Source organism: Solanum pennellii, chromosome 5, assembly GCF_001406875.1.
Source record: "Solanum pennellii chromosome 5, SPENNV200".
NCBI lineage: Eukaryota > Viridiplantae > Streptophyta > Magnoliopsida > Solanales > Solanaceae > Solanum > Solanum pennellii.
Genome location: NC_028641.1, coordinates 52,340,747 through 52,355,449, shown reverse-complemented (window position 1 = coordinate 52,355,449; position 14,703 = coordinate 52,340,747). Strand labels below are relative to the sequence as shown.

General features: G+C 30.8%; 1 pseudogene; it reads left to right on the top strand.

The window, feature by feature from the left end:
• The first annotated feature begins 13,903 nt into the window (after positions 1-13,903).
• The window catches only part of LOC107020178, a 12,821-nt pseudogene continuing 12,021 nt past the window's right edge, over positions 13,904-14,703 (top strand).

Sequence of the window (14,703 nt, the reverse complement as noted above, 5' to 3'; positions counted from 1 at the left end):
AAAAAAAAGAAAATTAAAAAATAATGTCAAATCGCTGCCCTGGCAGCGATTTGTAAGAAGAAAAATTTTGAAATCGCTGCTTGAGCAGCGATTTCATTTTTATATTAAAAAAAAAAAATTTTGGCAAAATCGCTGCCTCAGCAGCGATTTTACTTTTTCAGTTGAAGTAAATCGCTGCGTCGGCAGCGATTTTGCCGTTTTGGTTTATATAAAATTTTATATACCGTTTTGGAATTTTTGTTAATATTTTCTACCCTTTGAGTTTCGGACTCATGTATGTTATGTTTATAATTGTGTTGTTATGAGTTATTAGAGTCTAAGGGTCTTTTAAAAACAACTGTCTTACTTTTTTGAGGTAACGATAAGGTTTGTGTACATGTCTCCTACCTTACCCATAATATGTGGAAGTATCGACCTGATTTCTCCGAACTCCATCTATTGGGATTACATTTATAATTGCATACTTAGTCACAACATTTTACATAAATGAGTTCTTTTTTGGGAAATTGGAAAGAACGTCCCATTTCTTGCACTCAAATGGACTTGCTTAGGAGCGGGTAGGAATGGCAATGGGGTGGAGTAGGTGCATGGTGGGTTTGTCCTGTCCTTACCTACGAAAATTTCAATCTGCTCAGCCTCGTCTTCGTCTGGCATGACTTTTTTCTTTGATTTCAACTCGTGCAGCATAAATTCACTCTGCTACTGTGCTACGTATAAATATTTGTCTTCTTTTTTCTACTTAATTATTTACCTATGGTATTACTTTCCTTGCTAATAATTCAAAGTTAAAAATATTGCGGAGAACGAGACAATTAAATTGGACGCATTTTAAAGGTTATTTGAGTTATAAATGACTAATGCTACAATGCTTTCTGAAATCATATCTCTCCATTTTAGTGGTCATTTAAACATCAGATGATTTATCTTTAGCCCACATTATTTATGTTGATTGTCAAAAAATTTAAATTAGACACTGAAATATCAGTTGTACATTATTCGAAATCAATTAAGGAAAACATATTTTAATTATTATTGTTGAATGTTGATGAATTAATAAATTTGAATTGTTTGGAATATAGAGGGTAAAATGTTTGAAATATATTTGAACTTTGACCGAAATTATTGTTACAATATCAAATTGCAATAACCCAATGAAAAGATTTACAAAAATTATTTAACAACCATTAATTCAATAATCTATCGATAAATAAATAAAAATTTTTGTTTGGTTTTTGTACACCCTTATTAGCCGCCATAAAAAAAATATTAATCACCATTTAGCCATCCTTTTTATGATTTTATTTTTGGATAAAAACGACCCTACCTAAAACACGGAAACACTCCATGCTAAAGTTTGATGTTTTTTTTAAAGTAAAACCCTGGCATACTATGATAGAGTTGAAATACTCTCTTCAAGTGAAACTTCAATATAGTTAGTAATTTTATACTTATTTCTTGGGTAATAATAGGTATTATATATATATATATATAAAAGCTTAAGCATCTATTACATTAGTGATACTAGTGTTGCCAAACATGACTAGATTAAACAAGCCACTAAAAATACTTGTTTAGTAATAATGTATCCTGCTAATTAAACCTTCTGCCAGACATTGTGTTACCATAGTAGGACTACAAAAATATTACAAGGTTATCATTAGTACTACAACATTCTTGCTTGATTTGTCAAAACGCCAGGTACCTTATTGTCTTCCCTGAAGTTATGCTGGATTGTTGGATTCTGTGGTTTCCTCAGTCAGTAAATGCAGTTTGAGATAACAGAAGTAAATATTGAGTCTTGATTATCCATGAGTAAAGTGATTACCTCTTTGGAGTCAGTTTCAATTATGAGGGGGAGAAAATTGTGACGAGAAGCAATCTAAGGTTCCCTTGAGCAAGGAGGTGATCTCCATGGAAGTAAACCTCCAAGATTTTGATTATACTGTAGTTTCCAATTTCCAAGATCATCACATATAACTCCACCTATACTTCCTTTCATAGAGGTAATGGGGAAGGATCCATCAATATTTAGCTTGTAGTAGCCAGAAGAGGGGTTTCTAGCAAATTTGGATGAAGGTCTTATTAAAGGAATAATAGGAGGAATTGGTAGTATAAGTATATTCAATGGTGCGTGTAAAAACTTGAGAGAGGGTTGTGAAAAACTTTACTATTTTTATAGATATATGTCAAAAACACATTCAAACTATACCCTTTTTTTTTGTTTCATACCTAAACTATCACTTTTTAGTTTCAGAAATACACCTCTCTTTTATATTACTCTCATCGGTATGTGTAATACACTTGCTCTCTTTTATTTTAAAAAATTTCCACATCACACTCCACATGGATAAAATATCCAACCTTGATAAAAAATAAATAAATAATTTGTATTAGTTAAAATTAAAAATTTAAAAACTACTATAAAAATTAATATTTTGTTTATAAAATAAAATGTAAAATATTTTTCTTAACTCACACCATTTTTTAAAGTTTTTATTTTGCTTAAATTTCTTTTGTAAATGTATTTCATTTTTTACTTCATCTCCTCCCCCTTATCAAATACTAATTTAGATATTATTTTATTTTCTTAAAAATATAATTCTTCCCATCCCACTTAACCCTCTGCTTTCAATTTTTTCTCCCAGTATTTACATATACATATCGAAAATATTTTATATTTGCCGCCACAAGACTTTTTATATTCTTTTAGTTGTTTATGTTATATTCGGTACACTAGTAGAATTTTTTTAAAAGTATATGTACGTGCATATCTAACACAAAATAAGATAAACGTAAAAAAAATAAAAATTAGGAGCGAAAAATTAAATAGGATGGGGTAGAATTTTTTTAAATAAAATAATATCAATTTCTATGGGGGAGGGGGGAGGATGAAATATGAAATTTTTACAAATATTTTATAAATAATTTATTTTTTTAAAAAAAAGATGACGTTGACGCGGGGGTGGGGGTACATGGAGGAGGTGGTGGAGTGATATAAGAAAAATAATTTAAATTTTTATATGGATAATAATCTTTAATTTTTAATTAATATTAATTTTTTATCATTTAATATTTATCTAGATAAAATATTTTATCTATGTGGAATGTCAGCTGTCAAAGTTTTTTATATAAAAGAAAGAGTGCACTGTTGACACCCAATTTTGACCTAACATTTTTAAAATTCACAATTTTTAAGTTTAATTTATTTAATAGTTTAAAATGAATTTTTATATATAATTTTAATTAAGTTTATCAATAACTATCCTTAATTACTAAAATTTAATATTTTAATTTATTAATTATAAATTACGTTTTTATATGTCATTAATTTGGTTCATTATGTTTTTTTAAATATTCATTTTTTATTTGTTACGTCGATTATTGTTAATTTTGATATTTCACAGTTTAGAAATTCGTTTAAAATACGATACAATCTGCATATACAAGTATCTTTTAACCGACAATAAATTTTGGATCTTAATTTTGAGCCCATGATTTAGGTCCATTGTAAAATAATACTCTATTTAGGGCTCTCTTAGGTCAAAAATAGTGGGTGGGGAAATAAAATTAGGGTTAGTGTAAATTTTCAAATGAAATAAGGATATATTTCTCCTTTTTGGAGCCGCCACCAATCAAGACACCTTCATTTTCCCCTTTCTTTTTCACCAAACAGCCACCAATATCCTCCCTACTCTTTTCATTTCCTTACTCTTCTCATTTTCCGATGAATCCTCACCCATTTCCTCTTTCCAAATGACTAGCAGCAATCAACAAAAATCTACCTATAACAACTCACCCATTTCCTCTTTCCAAATGACTAGCAGCAATCAACAAAAATCTACCTAAAACAACCCACCCATTTCCTCTTTCCAAATGACTAGCAGCAATCAACAAAAATCTACCTATAACAACTCACCCATTTCCTCTTTCCAAATGACTAGCAGCAATCAACAAAAATCTACCTATAACAACTCACCCATTTCCTCTTTCCAAATGACTAGCAGCAATCAACAAAAATCTACCTATAACAACTCACCCATTTCCTCTTTCCAAATGACTAGCAGCAATCAACAAAAATCTACCTATAACAACTCACCCATTTCCTCTTTCNAATCGCTTCCAACATGACTCCGACGAGGAGTTTCAACCTTTGATGAATCGGAGCAAAATATTCACAAGACCATAAAAGATCAACTCTACCCCCTTTTTTCTATATGATCTTGTTCATTTTGCAGCCATTTTAGTAAGCTACAAACTCCAAAAATCGATGAGCTCGAAGCACAGGCGAGTCAACATGCTCGTAACAACGATGAACCAGCGAGCTAAAAGCTCCAAACTAGCAGACACTGCTTGCTCCATCTCCGGCGAAATTCATAATGCTCCGGCAAAGCTTCAAACTCCGGCTACCGTTGTATGGTATTGTTTGTTTTATTTTTTTATTCTGCATAGCGGTTTGCTGTGATAAGAACTTCAACAACATCTCATTATATTTGTTTGGTGTTTGTCCTTTTTTCTAAAAGAAAAAAAGTAATAATAATTCTAATAATAAAATAAATAAATACAGTAATATATATATATATATATATATATATATATATATATAACTTAACTTTTCATTGTTAACTATGTCATTTTTTTATTTTTTTTATTATTAAATAGATTATGTGCAATTTACAATGTTTTAGTAATAGGTCATATGTGTTGGTTTATACTGTTTTATTTTTAGTTTGTATTATTATTAATTTTATATATTTTACTTGGGTTTTTGTGTTGATAATAATGTGTATTTTTATTTGTTTTTGATCAATTTTTGTTGCTTTAAATGATTGCTACTCCATCATGCCACTTTTAACTTGTCGATTAGATTCTATTATTATTGTTATTATATTACATTTAGCTATCACTTAAATGATTATTAAGTTAACTTATTAGTTTTAGTTTGTTCTGATAGCCTTACTTTATTCTATTAGGTGTTATGATTTTTAATTATATGGTCATTTTATTCATCTATTGAATTTATTGGTTATTTGATCATTAGTTTATATTATTTATTGTTCATTATTTTGGATATCTTCATTTGTTGTTAAAAGCATTTTAAGGATTTTATTTTATTTTTGCTATAAAATAGTTATTGTTTCTCATCAAGTCACTATTGTTTTGCTTATATCTTTACTTAGTTTATTTTTTCTCTTTATTGGCCAATGAAAAAATATCTCCGTCGGTTTTAGAGATCTCCCCAATGTTTAAAAGACGGAAAATTTAGTTCAAAATTATATATATTGATGCGATAAAATTCGCCGATGAAGAAATTACCGTCGATTTCTAAGGCCTTCCATGTTTATAAGACGGATTTCTATTTTAAAGTTTTTATTTAAGTTATTCATAATTAATTTATCACTAACTCTTTTACTAAGTGTGTTTACAAGTACCCCTAAGTTGCTTCTCGTCGAAACTATTCCAATTGCATTCAAATGTATTTTATATTCATCATTGTCTATATAATTGACGTTAGGCAAACATTAGGTCGATACTTACATTATTATTTTATTTTATTATTTGTTTATATTACATGTTAGTTGACTTGTATATTATTTATTTGCTCCTCAATTTGAAAAAATAAATGAATTCAGTCGGGACCCATAATTGTGGATTTCGAAGGGTGCCTAATACCTTTCCTTCGAAATAACTTGAACAACTTATATAAAATTTCTCGGTTCGTAGATCACTTATTGGTTTCTTATTTTTTTCCCTAAAATTAGGTGGCGACTCCTTTTGAAAATTCATTTATTTTTTAAATTCTTTAAAAGTTGAATCAATTAATTATTTTCGAGTCACTGCAACATTTCGTCCTAATTTAAATAGAGTAGGGATGTAAACAGAATGGCGACTCCGCTGGGAAAGGAGGGGAATCTAACCAATATGAATTATTTTTCAATTTGAGGAAATTCTATTTTATTGTGTTATACTTTGTATTTTGTATATTTTTTGTGATTATTTTTATATTATATTTGTTGTTCATTCATTATTCATTTTATTGTACGTATATTGTTATTGCACTTCATGACATTTTTTTGATTTATGTATAGTATATTAAAGGATGTTTTGTGGAACCGCAACCGAACTTTTTTATTCTCAGCCCTTTTTTGGAATGATCGATAATTTATTGGTTCGTCATTCGTCCAAAAGTTGTCATGAATTCCAGCTTAAGTTGTCCACTTGGGTTCCCAATCTTTCAAAAGCCACTCTTAGTCAAACTAGCATAGAGCGCAAGCGCATTGACCTAAGATGACCCGAAAACTCAAGGCGTGTTGGGTCCATTAAAAAGACCACCTTCAGTCCATAATGGCCTCTGACCTAAATGAACAATCATAATTGTGTGTAATTTGAAGGATGTATACGACATTTGACAAATCATTGTCCATCCGATTAGAGAGTTATTTTAATAGTCTATTTTTGTCAAACTCGATTCTTTAAAAGCTATCATTCCATCCAAAAGTCTTGGCAATCGAAGATGACAACAAGTTCAAGAAGAAGTATCTTCCACAAAGGCTTAGTTTATGACTATTCTCCTGCGTGAGACTGATTATTTGTATCCTTTATTTTGTAATCATATTTGAATTATTCATAAAATTGTACTAAGAGTTTTGAGGGTACAATGGAAAGTTGTCAAATGGCGTAATACATCATTCAGATCGATAGGCCCACCCTTGGCATAAAAGGGTCACATATTTGTATAGGACGCATAATAATTGTTTGTATGCTATGTGATATAATTGAGTTTTTCTTTCATTAAAGATAGTGCTTATGTATTAATTAATTTTTGTTGTGATATTTGCATTGCCCATCATGAACTCAAGCTAACACTTTTACCTTTTGAGTTTTTCTTCCCTTTAAGTTAGAGGTTGATTTACGTCAGAATTTGAAGGTTATTGTTCGTCTAAAGTCGCAACGGATAAAAAGACTCACGAAATCTTAGCCTTTTTATTTCACAAGACATCAATATCAAGTCAAAAGACAAATCAGGGGAGTCATTGACTATGAAGCTATATTTCTTTATTTTGTTTATTATTATGGCCTTCCTTTCACACATTTTTTCATTTTTTTCCAGGAAAATCATCCCCGACGATAGTCGAGGATGGTCATAATAATGTCTGGATCTTGTGAAAATTGAGAGAAAACACAGTTCAAGAGACATTCAGAGTAAACAAGTGGTTATTGTAAAAACGTATATGATGATAAACCACATTTAACAGGCAATACAAAAGATTGATTGCTAAGTGGATACAAAACATATAGTGTAGGAAAAAAAGAGTCGAAAAACACTTCATGACTACAAATTTTAGTGGCGCTAGACATGGAAATTTTTTTAAATTTGTCTAAAACTTCAAATTATTATGCACCTTATCTGAACGAACTACGCGAACCTGATTCTCATTTTGGTGAGATACGTAGGTAACCCTTCTTAGGTTCGGTATTATTTTTTCCAAAGTAAAAATAAATAAATAAAATAAAGTAAAAATAAAATAGTTTGTTAATATTTTCAAAGCCATATCTGCATGAACTACGCCAGGGGCGGACCCACATGGTGTCCGCCGAGTGCTCGAGCACCCAATAACTTCGTTACGAAATATATATCTATGTAGAAATCGATAGGTATTTGTATAAAATTAACATAGAGCACCCAATGAATAAATCATATAGTTGGTCCAATGGTTTATTGGATGGGTATTTAAGACTCTTTTAATGTTGTTGTACCAAAGTTCGAATCTCATTGTTAACACATATTTTTTATAGTTTCACTTCAGAGCACCCACAACCTTAAAATCCTAGATCCGCCACTGAACTACGCACACGTGATTCTCATCTTAATGAGATACTTATGCAGTCCTTCTTGGGTTCGGTAATCATTATTTAAAAAAATAAAAAAACTTGTACATAATGTAAGAGTCATGTCTTCAGCTCGATTGGGATCTATGCAGTTAAGAGCATGTAAATATATTCGATATGATGGAAAAGACCGACCTTGTGGTAAACTATAGATTCTTGTGGTACCTCTTATATGTACTTTTGTGATGGTTGAAATTTCTTTTGCATGCAATCAAGTTAAGAATAAAACCAACCTTATGTTTCATGTGCATTGTGTGATGAGCTTTTGATCAAAGTGCAATTATATTACACTGTTGATCTAGAATTTGACGTGAATGTTTTTCGAGGCGAAATTCTGAGTAATGTTTGGTTTGAGAAAGGATTGTAGGCCTTTTTGACCCGATTGTGCCTTTCAAAGCTTACCAAATTACATTGATCCCTAGTTTTTCCACTTTAAGCCTGACACCTTTCTTTGGACAACCACATCTTAACCACTATCCTTTTGAGTTCTTACAAGCACCATCCTTTCTTGGCCCAACCTTCTTGAGTGCACCAAAAATGTGCAAATTATAAGAGAAGATCCATGTTTGAAATTTCCGAAAGCAAAGATATCGAGTCTCTCGAAATCAAGGAAGCAAAGACTTCTAGAGAAAAAGAAAGAAAGGAAGAAAGAAAAGGTGAAAAAATAAAGAAAGACAAAATATACCCTTACAGGGTCAATGAAAGGTGGAAAGGAAATACTCCAACAAAAAAGGAAAAAAATTATAATAAACAGGTGAAATATAAGAAAAGCTCGAAGAAATAAGGACTCAAAATAAGTCCAAAAAAAAAGAAGGAAAAAGCTCCAAAAAAATGAGAACTCAAAAGAAGTCGAAACAAAGAAAAAAAAGAATAAGGAAAAAGCTCCAAAAAATGAGAAATCAAAAGAAGTTGAAAGGGGGGAGAACAATAAAGAGGATCTAACGCCAAAGGCGTACCAATCATTAAGAGCACAAATTTTGTGTGACGCTCAAGGAGGAATTCAGTCACTTTTATCCCAAGTAAATATCCTATCCATCCCTAAGCCTACGTTACAAGCCAATGACAAGTCTTACATGATCTCATTCCAAATGTTCTCACATCAGTGGAGATTTACATAAGGGTCAAGCGTATGGTATCACAGTTGTGTGCATCGAACATCCTTGAGAGTGTGAGTGTGAGTGCACTTTGGAAAATTTCCTATAATCAAATGTTTCAAATATGTGTGAAATAACATCATTCTTTGTCGCGAGGGCACTTGAAACATGAGGATAGATACAATTCAAAACCTTTGTTTGAAGCAAGATGAACAGATCTTGTTGATCCTTAAGTATATTTGAGGCACCACCTGAAGCTGTAGGAATTACCTTGAATTCAATATTAAAAGAAAAAAAAAGGGGAATGAAAGATTTACCTGCAATCCTAGTTGTTGGTACCAATTGTAGTGAAGATTTGACTATTTCATCACATTCTTTATTTTTTTTTAAAAAAAAAGAAAAAAAAAGTGAGCAAGTACCTATTCTTTAATATTTTTAAATTTTTTTAGAGTCTTTTCATTTAAAAAAAAAAAAGAAAATTGCTTTTTGAGTTGTTTATTATAAAAGGTGTCATTAGGTTAATCTTGTATGTGTGAGTCTCATTTACGTCATAGGGTTATTCGTCTAAAAAATGTGGCATGTCTTTTATCTCTAGGTTTTGAATATCACATGGAATATTATTTTCCTATTTTATCATGTTCATATTGTGCATTTTCTACTGATGATCTTGTCTCAGATTCTTTGCAGTATACATCCGAGAAAATTGGAATTACATTTGACCTGATTTCTGGCTCAACAGGATATGTAAGCGTCACGACGGCTTGGTCATATACCCATTGTGATTATTATTTCTCCTTGCAATAAAAACTAGGAGAAAATTTTTGAGAATATCTCAAAAATTTACAATAAAGGTGTTATCTCCAACAAGTCAAGATTGAAGATCATTTTGAGATTTGTCAAAAGTTCTAACTGGGACAGAATTTTTGAGGAAGACCTAAAAAATTCTGATAAATACTATGAGAAGCTTGATAGCAACTTCAAAGATCATTTAGCGCTTGAAGCTCAACATCAACTTGCAAATCTTCAGCGTTGTCATGGCAAGCCAGCAGCTCCTCATATAAATCCTCAATAAAACTTGAGTCACAATAAACATAAAAGAGTCAGGAGTAAAATGTTGATTGCTCACATGATTTAAAGTTGTCAGACTTTTGTACATATTCTCTTTTAAAGAATCTTTTCTCAAGGTTTCTTGACTAAGTCGATAGCTAAAGGCGACATTGTGTCTACTATGTTTTTTTTCAAGTACAGAAACAGGTAAAAGCATTGGGGCGGTGAAACTTTCAAGATAATCATCGAGTCATCCACCTCGTTACAGTTGGACAATCATCGAGCCATCCACCTCGTTACAGTGGACAATCCCCAAGCCATCCACCTTGTTACAGTTGGACAATCATCGAGCCATCCACCTCGTTACAGTGGACAATCCCCAAGCCATCCACCTCGTTACAGTTGGACAATCATCGAACCATCCACCTCGTTACAGTGGACAATCATCGAGTCATCCACCTCGTTACAGTTGGACAATCATCGAGCCATCCACCTTGTCACAGTGAACAATCATCGAGCCATCCACCTCGTCACAGTGGACAATCATAGAGCCATCCACCTCATTACAGTTGGACAATCATCGAGCAATCCACCTCTTTACAGTGGAAAATCATCGAGCCATCCACCTCGTTACAATTGGACAATCATCGAGCCATCCACCTCGTAATAGTGGAAAATCATTGGGTCATCCATTATTTGCAATTTAATTATATATATATATTTTTATTTTATTTGTCGAGAGGGCCATTGCATTTTTTTTATTTACCAAAAAGTTCATTGCATTTTTATTTACCAAAAAGGTCATTGCATTTTTATTTACCAAAAAGGTCATTGCATTTTTATTTAGCAAGAGGGTCATTGCATTTTTTTATTTACCAAAAAGGTCATTGCATTTTTTTTATAATTTTGCCAAGAGGGCCATTGCATTTCTCATTCGCCGAGAAAGTCATTTGCATTTAAGTCGCATCTATTTGGAGGTGAAGGATGTGCACTCGATCTATTCCACGTTCAAGTTGAAGGGGACTTGCGTTGAAAGAATTTTTATTTGTCCTACCGATGGACATACATTCAAAATCCTACCAATGTATAATCTTTTAATTCGTCCTACCGATGGACATGCATTCAAAATCCAGCAATGGATAATATTTTCATTTGTCCTACCGATGGACATACATTTGAAATCCTACCGATGGACTATCTTTTTTTGATTCGTCCTACTGATGGACATACATTCAAAATCCTACCGATGGATCATCCTTTTCATTCGTCCTACCGATAGACATACATAGAATCTATCGATGGAGTACTTTTTTCATTCGTCCTAACGATAGACATACGATCATATCCTTCCAATGGATCATTTTACATAAGAGTCATGTGTTCGACCAAAATTGAGTTCGTCAAATTTCGTTGTCCACGATTTCTTTCATCAATCATAACCAACGAAAGGGACAATTGTTGACACCCAATTTTGGCATAAGATTTTTAAATTCACAATTTTTAAGTTTTATTTATTTAATAGTTTAAAATTAATTTTTATATATAATTTTAATTAAGTTTATCGATAACTATCCTTAATTATTAAAATTTAATATTTTAATTTGTTATTTTTAAAATTACGTTTTTTCCATGTCATTAGTTTCGTTTATTATATTTTTTTTAAATATTCTTTTTTTATTTGTTACATCGGTTAATGTTAATTTTGATATTTTCACAGTTTAAAAATTCATTCAAAATATGATACAATTTGCATATATAGATATCTTTTAACCGATAATAATTTTTGGGCCTTAATCTTGAGCCCATGATTTAGGCCCACTGTAAAACAATACCCTATTGGAAAAATTAGCAATTAAGACAACTTTAAGAACATAATTAATCAAAGTAACATTAATTTAAATTTTTTAGTGAAAATGACAAAATAGCAATATGTTATATGATTATACGTATTTTTATAAAATACGTGTATTTCGGATTTTAGTTTTTTTAGTATTATTAAATTAATATATAAATGGAAACAAATTGATTGTACCAAAACATGGTCCAATAACATTTAATGAAAAAAAAAATTAATGAATTAACCTTTCGTGTAAAGTCCAAGAAAGGTAAAAATTAAATTCAATCCAAGATTCTCAGCCTAAATTTTAAGTTCCTTGTTCAAAATTTCCAGAATCAAATCCATTGTTATCAAGGATTCAAGCATATTTTCGAGCTAGGTTCATTATTAAAGCAGATTTCGTGGTGAAAAGGTTAGTTTAAATTTCGGTTTCGATTTTTTTGAGCGTTTTTTGTTCATGTTCTGACATTGTTCAAATGTTCCAGAATCAAAGCCATTGTTATCAAGGATTCAAGCAGATTTTCGAGCTACGTTCATTATTAAAGCAGATTTCGTGGTGGAAAGGTTAGTTTAAAGTTCGGTTTCGATTTTTTGAGCGTTTTTTGTTCAAGTTCTGATTTTGTATATCAAGAATTTATGGACAGTTTATGTGATTTTTGTTTTAATATACATCATACATTTATGATTTTGTATTTTTTGTCTATCTCTTGTGTTTTTTTTTGGGAATTTTTTAATTTTTAAGATTAGGTAGATTATGAAAAGCCATTGATTATCAAGGATTTAAGAAGATTTTTGAGATACAATCATTATTAAAAGCAGATTTCGTGGTGGCAAGGTTAGGTCAAATTTTGATTTTTTATTTTTTAGCGTTTTTTGTTAAAGTTCTGATTTTGTATATCAACACTTTATGGACAATTTATGTGATTTTTGTTTTAATATACATTTATGATTTTGTATATTTTGTATATTTTTTGTGATTTTCTTTCAATTTGTAAGATTAGGTAGATTATGAAAATTCATATATATAGAATCATTGTTGTTTGATGTTCAATACGCAGTTGTTAAAAGATTTTTTTCTTCTTCAGATTTTTGAATTGTTGGCAAAAAAACAGTGTATTGTATGCAATGGCTGATTCAGTCAGAATTACTAGAGGTATAAACAACAACATTCAAAATTTTCCGGAATTTCCCTCATTTGATTTGTGCATTACTCAAGGATTGATCGAAAATGTAGGATCTGCGGCGAGAATGGCACAAGAGTATGAAATGGCAATTGATAGCTCTTCAAAAAAAAAGGAAAGTGTCGTGCGATAAAACCACTGTTGATCAACAAAAATATCCAAGTGATGAAGTATTACGTCATGACGTTGAAGAGGTAATCAATTATTAACAAAACTAACTTTTTTATGCTATTTCTATAGTTGGTTGTGTTTGAAATTTCATGTCTTTCAGATTGGAAACTTATAGTATAAATACATAAAAAAATATTGTATCCCTACATGTGTTGTGCTAAATATCAAAAGTAAGTACAAATCATATGATTGATATGTTAACATGAACCTGCCCCTATAGGTGTTTTTGTATTATAGTAGCCATTATTTTTGCCCATAATTTGAATTTGTAAAAAAAGAAACTCTCAACTTAAATACTATATTATTTGTTGTATACATATATATAGATTGTTGAATAATGTATACATATATATAGAGTGTTGAATAATGTAGATATATAATTTAATACTATATTATTTGTTGTATACATATATATAGATTGTTGAATAATGTAGATATGTTCTCTTCAGCATATTTATGTATTCAAATGTTGATAGACTTATAGTATCAGCTTAGTTGTTGTTTGTTATTTATTTTATTTTATTTTTTAAGTCATCAATATTCATGATTCTGAATTAACATTCACTATTTTGTATACAATGTAGTTTATCATATTCTATTTTTTAACTAGTAATAGATTTATATATCAGAAATTTTTTAAGTATGTATTCATTTAATTGTTGAACATGTGCAGGCAAATGAATTTTATGTCAAAAATAAACCAAAAAAAGCTCCCCATATTCATTGTTTCTTTAATCATGACATAAAAGCTGACTTGATGAAGCATTTACATGGACATGTATACAATGTATTCTGTGAAAGCACCTGCTTTGGTAAATATATGCAAATGCATCAATGTCGTGCTCGCGGACAAATACATAGGTGTTGCATGGCTTTAGAACTCAACTGTAGTTCTCGCCAAGCATTTGTAATGCGTGTAAATGGATCTACGTTGCGTTTCACTTTGAGAGAATTTGCTTTGATCAGTGGATTAAACTGTGTCAACGAAGAAACTGATTTCATCTTTGATCAGTCAGAACCAAATAGTTTCATGGAAAAATATTTTGAGGGTGTTAAGTTGATTAGAAAAATTGATATAATGAGGAGTTTTCATCGAAAAGTGTGGGGGAGAATGATCAGGATGGCCTGAAGTTTGCAATTTTATACTTCATTCAGACAGTGATTTTTTCCGGTGAAAGATCATCAAAAAAAGTTCCTAGACTATATTTTGATCTTGTTGAAAGTGGAATGTACAACCAGTTTCCATGGGGGAAAAAAGCTTTCTATTTGCTGATAAAGAGCCTGAGCAAAAGGTTAAATGGTAAAAAGCAATTTTACAGAATCGGGGGAATGCCTATTGTCACGACCCAAAACCGAGCCGCGACTGGCACCCACACTTACCCTTCTATGTGAGCGAACCAACCAATCTAAACCTTAACATTTCAATATAATATCAACAGAAAGTAATGCGGAAGACTTAAACTCATTAATAAAAACAAATCAATAA